Source organism: Lactuca serriola, chromosome 3 (assembly GCF_051521515.1).
Source record: "Lactuca serriola cultivar US96UC23 chromosome 3, Lser_US96UC23_V15, whole genome shotgun sequence".
NCBI lineage: Eukaryota > Viridiplantae > Streptophyta > Magnoliopsida > Asterales > Asteraceae > Lactuca > Lactuca serriola.
Window position 1 is genome coordinate 108604062 of NC_136410.1, and position 11672 is coordinate 108615733.

An 11672-nucleotide genomic window follows, 5' to 3' on the forward strand; every position below is an offset into this window, starting at 1 on the left:
GGCTAAGATGACGACATGATGACTTAGGCGGGAGTCCAGCCGATTTGATTTCAAACGGCGCAACAGGGAAAAGCATGCGAATAGGAACCGTTTCATCTCCAAACGGCGCCTGATGGGAAGGCGTGTGATTAGGGACTGACACTCTCTCTCCTGCGTAATCATCGGCACACCCAATTGTCACGTGTCAGTCACCTCCGAAAAACCCTTCGTTTTTCAATCAAAGATTTGGGAAAGATTTTTCTCTCTCCTCTACCCTCAGTATAAAAGGCAATGTGATCCACCGTTTACCTCTTTACTGCACCTATATTCCCAGAGAGCAAGAGAATTCCTCCAACCTCTACTGTTCATCATCTCTCCCACTTTCATCACAACAATGGCGGATTCTTCATCTGTTCACGCAACTTCTCACATATTGCCCATTCGTCCCCAGCAGAGTTTGATCATTGATCTCACTCCTCAGGCGTACGACGCTTTCATGTTTCCCACCATTGAATGCCTGAAGTTCTCGCCAATCGCTCCTTCTCTTACCAGGGCTGAAGCTTTTCTAATGGAGTTTCTGTCACAAATCTTTGCCACGGCTCACTACGACAAGGTCGTCGACAGAATTTTCTTTGATGTCTTTGAGCACAAGGCATCGATTTCCAAACAGAGGTTTTGTACGCTGTTAGGGTTTGGCCTTGATTCTTCGAGGGTTAATCCAGAAACCATTCCAATGGGTCATCTGTTCAACATGTTCTGCAACATGGGGTACACTGAGGTGCTCACTACAGTCACGAAATTCAAAAAGTTGTGCATGCCCCCTCAGTGGAATGGGATGTTCACTGTTCTTCTCAAGGGCTTATCTAAACAAAGTGCTGGATCTGATGGGGCAAGTCGTTTATTTCTCTCCATCATGTACGGGATCTACAATGGCATCAATATGGACTACGGTTCGGTCCTATGGCAACAAATCATTCAGAGTCTCTCTTCCACCTTTCGACACTCAGAGATTTCTTATGCCCGGTTCTTGACTATTGTCACGAAATGGGTGATGGACAAGTACCACGTCCCCATTGTTGCTGATGCTCCAATGTCTTCGATTGGTACTTTCCATACCACAAAGATTATTGTCTCGGATGCTTCAAAATTTCCCTTCAACGGGTCTATCCTGGAAACGATGTATGGTGATGTTCCTGCCAACAGTCGGATCATTCAAACGTACAAGGAATTCAGACGTTCTGGTCCGAGGGATCTTACTCCAGAGATGTTGAAATCAATTCATGACGTTGACAAGCCTGCTCCTAGAGGCAAGAAGGCTGATAAGGGAAAACAGGTGGCAAAGGGAGCAAAAGGCCCATCTCCCAAGAAAAGGAAAACCACTAAGGCTGCTCAGTCTCCACCACAGAAGAGGAGAAAAACCCAACCGAGACGAAAGCTGATTATCGCTTCATCCTCAAGCGAATCTGAGGACGACGGTTCTGATTCAGATGGATCTCAACGTGGTTACACTCCACCACGTTCGCCTACACCAGAGATTCACATCTCTACTTCTCCAATTTCCTCTCCACCCGTTACAATTCCTTTTTCTATTACCCCCATAACCTCCACCACTCAAATACCACCTACTTCCATCCCAATACCACCACCAATCTTTACCGAAGCAACAACCACCACCACTGCAGATGTTAGAACCAACGTATCTGATACGGGGGTTCATACTGATGCACCAAAATCCAACTCAGCACCCGAACCCACACCAACAACCGAACACACCACCCAACCCGAAACTACTATTACTACCGAGCCTCCAGTTTCACCACCACCATCTTCTCCTGCTCATGCTTCATAGGAAGAAGAACCACTCCTTGGCGGGGAGAATATGACTTTTGATTCGGTCTATTACAGTCCGTTTCAAGTTCAAAGTGACGACGATGACGATGCTCCTGTCACAAAGAGGCATCTCAAGGAGCTACATGACAAAATCGATTCGCTCATCGCTTCGTCTTCCACATATCAGTCCTCCATATCTGAAGCTGCCATTCAGAAAATTGTTGAGGCTTTCTCCAAAGCTCATCAAGTTTCTATCAATTCCGCCACTGCAGCTATTAACGCCTCAACCAAAGCTAGTGAGGTAGTGACCGAAAAAGTCGATAAACTATTCACTGATGCTTCTTCCTAGTTGAAATCTTCACAGGAAAGTGCTGAAGCCACCAAGACTACGCTGGAACCCATTATCAACCAGTTGACTACATCAGTCGCTTCTGAGCTGAAGTCATTCGCTTCACTTAGACAATCTATTTATGATGACAACTCAGCTTTCAGAACATCCATTGAAGAGCGTCTATCCAAGCTTCAAGAAGACTTAGCTGCTGAGAACTCTCTCATGGATACTCTCGCAAGGAAGACTACTGCTCTGAAGGTTAAGAGTATTCAACTCTCCAACTCTCAACAGGAGATTGAGTCTCTTCGATCTGAAAGAGAGGTGGTTAAATCGTGTGTTTCGGATGTCCACTCTACTATCTCAAACATCCTTGAAGCACATGACCCCATCAATTATTCAGTACGACGTACCCTTGCAGGGAAGCTCGCTCCCGCCCTCTCTCTACTCAGCAAAATCGAAGGGCTCCTTGATTTCGTGTCCATTCCAAAACAAGGGGGAGAAAAAGAACAAGTGTCTCAACCACCTCCTACTTCAGCAACTCACACAACCGAACCTCCTCCAGTAGGCCAAGCCTCAGGTTCCGGTGTGAAAGACAAAGGCAAGAATATTGCTGAGGAGAGTGACGATGATGATATGGAGACAATTGCCGACATTCTGAAGCGGCAAAGTCGAAATAACGAGGCTGACATTAATGCTCGTGTGGCTAGAGAGGTTGAAGAAGCCGAAAGAACACAGAAAGAAGCCCATGACCTTCTCGAGAGCAGGAAAACTCTTTTTCCTCCTTGGACTCTTGAGAAGCTGATTAAAGAAGCCATTGACACACCAAGTATCTTGTGGCTAGAACCTGTGATCTCTTTGGATCGTTCTAACACTGTCGACTCGCAGTTCGATATGCCACTGACCCGAAAGGCGTTTGTTTTTCATGCCTTTGACAACATTGCTGAGTTCCCCCATCCTCATTCACAGGTTGATCGGGACTTAGTCGAATTTTATCTGAGGGCAGATCAACCCCAATACCAGACTTGGAGCGCTCAGAAAATCGTCAATGTTCGGGTCCTGAAGCCGTACAGGGAAGGCAACTTCACCAACGTTCGGTTTAAGGTACTAAGGGGATCTGCCAAAGTCGAACATGCCATCTCACTTGCAGATCTTCCCAACCTTAATCCCCATGATTGGATTATCTTGCACAACATCCTTCTTACAAACAAAGCTGAATATGGTCCGATCATTGACCACTTTAAGAGGATGCTTGTATGCTATATCATGGAAGTTGCTTTGATGGATCAAGAGATTGCGAGCGTATTCAAGAAGAAGCCCACCATATCTCCTGTTGGGTCTTCCAGTGATCTCAACATGATGCAGATGGGGAAGATTGACCCGAAGAGAAACTCTGTCATGTTTACCAGGAACGAAGGACAGAAATGTCTTTTCGCCTTGGCAGACAAACATCTCTACACCACTTCATGTTTGGAACACGTTTTGGGGGTCATCCATCGATGCAAGAAGAACACATCGGATGATGTAAAGTACTTTGATGATATGATTCAATGGTACATTCGGTTCAGACAGACAATCCTTGCACTTATCACACGTCTGTTTGATATAGTAAAGAAGGCTCCTGCTGCTGGCCCAAGCAAGAAGAAGAAGTATTCTCGCTCCAATTTGACGCAAATGGGTAGATTGTTGGGTCGTATTTTGTGTTGCGTCTATTGGGCTCGTTAGCTAGTCCAATATGTATCTCCGGTATGGGCCTGTCCATCCGTGAGTTTTGTAGGGTTTAGTATAAATAGATGCTTGCATGCATCCTAGAACAAAAGGATGACCAGTAACGATTAGAGATTTATTGTTAAGCAAATTTATCGTTCTTGTTTCGTAACCCTAGTATCCTCTACAGTGGAAGTTCATAGTCGAGCTCTGCTGAGGATCGAGTAATCTAATCATTCGACACATCTTGATTCATACTTGTGTTTTGTTTACTGTTTTTACGTTCATCGCATACCTGTTACAAAGATTTAATCGATCAAAGAGTTAATTATTATCTCATCACAAAACAAATAAAGAATCCTTACTAGTGGCCATTATAGTTGTAGTAGATGACCCTTCTTGAAGGCTAGGGTACTCGAGCTTGAAAGATCTGACGTTTGCAGGTAAAAGGAACATACCTCATCATAGGTCAGGATCCTCTTATCAATGAAGTCATTCTCAGAAAGGGAGGTAATACTTGCATGAGAACGGTTTACCTTGTTCCCCATGATTGGAAAAAGAGGAAAACAAAAGGAAAATAAGAGAAAGAAATTATATGTGAAGGTGACCAGAGACGATTGAGTGAAATACTGGGGAAGGTAAGAAAAGTCAAGTTGGTTCCCTATTTAACGTAAGTGACAGAGAGAGAGAGAGAGAGAGAGAGAGAGAGTATGATTTGAATTAGTAGTGATTCTTATGGAGCAGATGAATCCTATCCGATTAGGGTTTGAAATTCAAAATTCCTCATCTCAATTATTTTTCTAGATATTATGCCTTAAAATATTTTGAAATTAACCTTAATATTTCTTAGGTATAGTTTGGGGGAAATATTTAGGGGTAGGATCCCATAATCATATTTAGGACCCTCAATATCCATGAAATCTAAGGATCCTTAAACATATCTCGGGATCCTAACTATTATATCTAATATTTCGTAACACTTATAACGCCAATATTCTTCTTTCTTATTCTCACATGTGTAGAATTAGTCAACAAAAGACTCATTCTCAATGGAGAATCACTTCAGCCAATCTTAAGACATGTGAATACCAAGTCAAACAACGTGAAAATTCTTGTTCAAGGAGGACCCCGAAAATATCGGATTTCCTGTTACTCAGCTTAGATAATAAATAACATCAGTAAATTGCACACCATGCATACAGCTAGTTCTACCATTACACTTGAACTCATTCTATCTTCATCATCTTTGTAATCTTAGATTAAAATCAATAAAAAACAACAAGACAGGTGATCGTTATCACCTCGCAAGGTTTTATGCTGAAGATCATATAAAGTATCAAGGGCTTTCCTTGTAACTCTCTTGTCTCACTTTGATCATTACTCTACGTTTGCATTATTCTAACACCACAGCCTTTCATACAATTTGGTTGAATTAAATTTGATCAATTTTCGACCAAAAAAACTATCATCAAGTGAGGTTTCGAGATGAGGATGTTTAGAAGTGGGCCTTCACGACTCGATATGGTCATTACGAGTTTGTGGTGATGCCTTTTGGGCTCACCAACGCACCAGCAGTGTTCATGGATCTCATGAACCTAGTTTGGAGACTAATGTTGGATCAGTCGGTCATTGTGTTTATTAATTATATTTTGGTCTATTTTAAGACGAAGGATTAGCATGAGGATCATCTACGAGAAGTTCTAGAGATTCTGAGGAGGGAGAGGCTATATCCCAAATTTCCAAGTGTGAGATCCGGCCAAGATTGAGGTCGTGATGCAGTTGGAAATTTTGAGATCTCTATCTGATATTCGGAGTTTCCTTGGTTTGGTCAGGTATTATCAGAGGTTTATCGAAAATTTCTCTAGGATCTTAGTTATTTTAACCAGGTTGACGAATAAGTCTGCTACTTTCCTTTGGGGACATGATCAGCATGCAACATTTGAGACTTTGAGGCAGAAGTTATGTGAGGCTCATATCTTGACCTGGCCAGAGGGTGTGGATGATGTCATGGTGTATTGTGATGTGTCGATTTCAAGATTGGATGCATTTTTGGTGCAGAGGGATTGTGTGATAGCTTAGGCTTCGAGGCAGTTGAAGCTTCATGATGTGAATTATCACACTTGTGATTTGTATATGGGGGCGGTTTTACTCACCCTCAAGATTTGGGGTCATTAGTTTTATGGGATTCATTGTATCCTTTACACGAACCACAAGAGTTTAAGGTATTTGATGGATCAGCAATATCATGTTTTAATCGTTAATTAGCCCAAAATATAGTGATTTTTATGTTTAAAAACCAGAATTATAAACAAAAATCTCAAATGTGTAAGCCATTGTTGATTTCTTTTCATTTTGTGTAAAAAATTACCATTATTTTGTCTGTTTGTTCAAAAATAGTAAAGAAGTGACTTCGTAAGCATGTTAAAAAGCTAGTTTAGCTAGTTTCTTATAATTAATAAATATAAACCATGTTTTCTAGAAATATTAGCTAAAGACAATTTGGGACCAAAGATAGGGTTTTTAAAGAAAAATCCTATATTACGATGTGGCACACGGATTCCCATGGCATGGCATGATTTTAATGAAACGCTGTTTATTATGATTCCCACGATGTGGCGAGAAGAGAGCCACGCCATGCCAATCACTGCAGCCTAAACCCGGTATTTTTAGGGTTTCTCTCATACATAAACACAATAACTCATGGATTAGGTAATCTCCTTCAGCCTGCATCTCTCCATTTCGAATCCCGACCCTCTCTTCCATGGTTATGAGCTTGGTAGCATGATTCTGAAGTAGTTACTCTTGTCTTGGTGAATCTTGTGGAGAAATGATTTTGAAGTAGTTCCTACTTCGACATATCATCAGGTTGTAGCTATCAACCACAGGTGTGGGTGCCAATCCTGTATAGACCAATACATATCTTTCCCAGCTTGTCAACTAGGTAGGATCTTACCATAGTGGTTTAGAATAACAACTAGGCATAATATTAGATAAAGTGTTTAGGCAAACTAGATATCGGGCATAATATCATCCTAAAGTTATGAGCAGAATTATCCAGCTACATTTGGTAATAACTATGTAAAGTTGCATTTTAGACATGTATCCCCCCCCTCGAAAAGGTTCGGAAAATAAGGTGGTGAACTCACCTCTGAGTTATGAAAATGTTGCGGTAGGGTACAAATCACAACTTTGCACTTCGAGAGATGCTCGGTGGTGGCATGTGGAACGATATCGAGAGAAAACATTAGAGAGGGGTGAGGACATGAACTGCCAAAATCTACTATTGATAGCAAGTTTTGGAGTGTCCGTCGTGCAAGTGTGTGTGAACCGTATGACGCTACCATGTGTCCTCATCTCAGTGTGTCATGTCATCCTTATTTCGACGTATCGGGTGTTTGTGTATGCGGCGCACTACACGCCAGCATGTGTGACGACAAGAATTGAGCTTTAAAATTCCAGAACTCTCACATATGAACTTTGTTCTAAATGAATATTATATATCCGTGTAGGTCTCATCATTCTCTACAACTTTCCTTTTGGTCGTTTTGTTTAGTGTTGACTTTAGTTTTTCGAAGTGTTTCTAATACCGTTATAATTTTATAAAAATCATAACTCCTCCATACGAATTTCGTTTTAGGCATGCCTTGCCTCTTAATTCCTACTTTTTTAATACTATGATTTCCTAGTCGGTGACTTTTTCCAAAAGTTGACCAATCTCCTTGTAATTTTCGTCGTTGATACTTTTTAAGTACAGTAGATATTTATTTACCATAAATATCATATCTCACCCATACTTTGTCGGATTCGTTGAAAATTTATATTTCTAGAATCATGGTAACCTATAGAGTCTAAATATGTTAACCTGCTCCCAAAGTGACGCGACTTTTTACACACTTATTTTTAGCCTAATGGTGACGTAATCTCTGGTTTGTCACGTCCTCCTCCCATTGAAACAAATTTTGCTTTGAGATTTAGCATGTAGCCAGGGTGTTTTCAAATAAATAGGGATACTCGTTCCTCATTTGATCTTCATGTTCCCATATGTATTCTAGTCCTTGATTATAGTTCCATCAAACCTTGCCTATGGGAATACGACTTTGCATAAGTCTCTTGGCTTCGTGATCCATGATCTCAATTGGTTCATAGATAAAGTTGAGTTTCATGTCAATCTAGATTTTGTCGAGAAGCACAATTGGCATGTCTTCAAAGAAACATTTCTTAAGGTTTGAAACTTGGAAGACATTGTGTATGCTGTTGAGCTCTTATGAAGAGCAAGACGGTAGGCTATTGGGCCTATTTTAGCAAGGATATTAAAAGGTCCTATTTACCTTGGATTGAGTTTACCGCTCATGCCAAATCTTATAACTCTTTTCCAAGGAGATACTCTTAACATGACTCTATCTGCAACTTTGAATTCAAGTGGTTTTTGTCGAAAGTTGGCGTATTTCGTTTAACGATCACGATACCTTCTCAATCGTTCCTTAATTCTCATGATCTTCCTTGTTGTTTCGTGAATGATCTCAGGTCCGGTTGGCAAAGTTGTCAACAAAACTTTCTACTACAAAGTGCTTCAAATGGTGCAACATTTATACTTGTGTCATAACTATTGTTGTATGAGAACTCAACCAATGGTAGGTGAGTGTCTCATGAATCTCGAAAGTCTATCCCACATGCTTTGAGCATATCTTCCATGGTTTGTATGGTCCTCTCCCTTTGACCATCTATCTGCAGGTTGTAAGAGGTACTCATATCGAGTCGGTTTCCTAGTTCCCATTAAATTTTTGTCAAAACCGATGTTTAAATCGGTGGTCTCTCTTCGAGATGACCGATGTTGGTACACCGTGTAGTCGGACTATCTCCTTGACATAATTCCTAGATAACTTCTACATTTTTTCCATTTCTTTAATGGGTAGGAAATGGGTTGACTGTCAAACGATCGATCACTACACAAATCGTGTTGTAATCTCTAGGTGTTTTGGGTAGTTTTGTGATGAAGTCCATGGCAACTTGCTCCCATATATGTCCGGGTATTTTGGTTTATTGCAGCAAACTCGACAATTTTTGGTATTCTGCCTTGACCTTCGCCCAGGTCAAGCATCTTCTCATGAAGACAACGATTTATGCCTTCATGTTCGGCCACCAATACCTTTTTTAATTCAAGATACATCTTATCATATCCTGAGTGAACCGAGTATCTTCTCTTTTGAGCTTCGTCCAGTACCAGACTTCTGATGTTGCCAAATTTTAGTACCTAAATTCGGTCCATGAAACACAAGGTTCCATTTTCTTTGGACTCAAATTGCTTTTCCATACCTCATAACCATTCTTCAGCCTTGTTTTCTTCCTTAAGTGCCTCTACTTGGGCTTCTCAAATTTGGATAGGAAGGTTTTACTGGATAGTTAAAGTGAGCGTTTTCACTCTGCGAGGTTTGACTTGTTCCTTTCTACTTAGGTCATCTGCTACTACGTTAGCTTTTCATAGGTGGTATTGAATCTCACACTCATAGTCATTTAACAGCTCAATCCATGTTCGTTGTCTCATGTTAAGTTCCTTTTGTTTGAAGATGTGTTGAAGACTTTTCTGTTCTATGTATATGACATACTTTGTGCCATACAAGTAGTGTCGCAAGATCTTCAAGGCGAAACTTACAACTCCTAATTCCAATTCATGGTTGGTGTAATTATTCTCATGACTTTTTGAGTTGGTTCAAAGCATAAGCGATCACTTTGTCTCTTTGCATAAGTACGCATCCCATGCCCTGATGTGATGTGTTACAATAGACAATAAAGTCTTTAGTTCCTTCTGAAAGTGAAAGACTCGGTGCACTACACAACATGTGTTTCAATCTCTGAAACTCATATTCTTTCCACTCGAACTTCAAATATTTATGGGTGAGTATCAAGAGGGGTATTGCTATCTTTTAGAAATTTTCTATAAATCTAATGTAATTGCCGGAGAATCCTAGAAATTTATGCACCTCCGTTGGCGTCATGAGTGCTTCCAAATTCTTTATGGATTTGTTCGTGGAAGGATCTACGTGAATACCCTTGTCACTAACCAAGTATCCTAGAAAGTGTACTTCCCTGAGCAAAAATTCACACTTTAAGAATTTTTCGTACAATTTCTCTTTTCTCAAGAACTGCAAAATGATTCGAAGATGTTGGTCGTGTTCCTCCTCTATTTGTGAGTATATCAATATATCATCATTGAATACGATCATGAATTTGTAAAGGTATGGCTTACAAACACAGTTTCTTAGATCCATGAAGACTGATTAAGCATTAGTTAAGCCAAAAGGCATGACTAGGAACTCATAGTGGCCTTATCGAGTTCTAAATGCCATCTTCGGAATGTCTTCCTCTTGAACTCGAAGTTGATGGTACCCTAACCTTAAATCAATCTTTGAGTAAAATATGGATCCTTGGAGTTGATTGAACAAATCGTTAATCCTTGGGAGTGGATATTTGTTCTTGATCGTCAACTTATTTAGTTCTTGGTAATCGATGCACATTCTGAAGGCTCCATCCTTCTTATTGTCGAATAGCACCAAGGTGCCCCAAGGTGAGAAACTTGGTCTTATAAAGCCTTTATCTAGAAGCTCCTAAAGTTGACCAGACAACTCTTGTATTTCCGAAGGGGCTAATTAGTAGGGAGATTTTGCCACTGTAGATGCCCTTAGGACTAGGTCACTTCGAAATTCAACCTCATGAATTGGCAGTAGTATGGGCAAGTCCTCCGTAAATACATCGGTAAAATCATATATTTACAGTATGTCCTCGATTTCCTTCTTCTTTCCCTTCTTGTCTACGGTGTGCGCCAAGAAAGTGTGATACTTCTTGTAAAGGTATTAATGTTCCTTCATGAAAGAGTTGATTTTGAGGCTTTTGCTGGTCTTATCTCCATAGATTACCTACGATTCCCCGTTGGGTAAGAGTAGTTGTACTTCCTTGTCGTAGTATAATATCTCAGCTCAGTGTGGAGATAACCAGTCCATACCAATGATGACATCGAAGCTACTGATGGTCATGGGCATGTGGTTGACGTGAAAAGTAAGGTTATTGAGAGTTAGGAGGCAGTTTTCTATTATTTCCTAAGAACTACCGAATTCTCCATTGGCCATTTCTATTATATAAGGCTCATCTAAGTTCCTAAACTTATGAATTAAAAGTTTTCTAAACTTAAGTGTAATAAAAATTCTTTCAGCACCAGAATCAAAGAGTATATATGTATATAAACCGTGAACAAGAAAAGTACCTGTCACAACGGTGAGGTACTATATGGCATCCTTTGCACCAATCACAAACGTGCTTCCCATTACGTTTCTTCCCTCATTCCTCAACTTTTGGTCAGTTCCTTCTGAGGTACCCATCAATCCCATACTTAAAGTAGGACCGATTATCTAGCAATGCAACCATGACTGGGTTGGTTGCGGTGGTAGAAATAGTCACGAGTTGTCGGCAATATTTCTCAGTATGCCCTCTGCGATTGCACCTGCTATAGTGCATGTAGTTACCGAAGTGGTGGAAGTGACATGAGTTTCACTTCGGATGATTTCCCACGTATTGTCCTTGGGATGCGGGAGCTAAAGCTGGTGCAAGGCAGCATTGATGGCATATGATTTGACAGTTTTCTGTCTTTTGTTGGGAGCTTGCTTGTAGGCACCCTTAAATCCGCTTTCGGATTTGCACTTTTTTCCCTTGACCTCGGGATGTCGGTTTTATGGACCAATGTGTCTCATCTTATTTCCTGTTTGGTCAGGCTATAAGCCAATCTTTTCGCACTATCATATGTCGATGGTCATGTAGCCATGGCCAACCCTTGAATGGG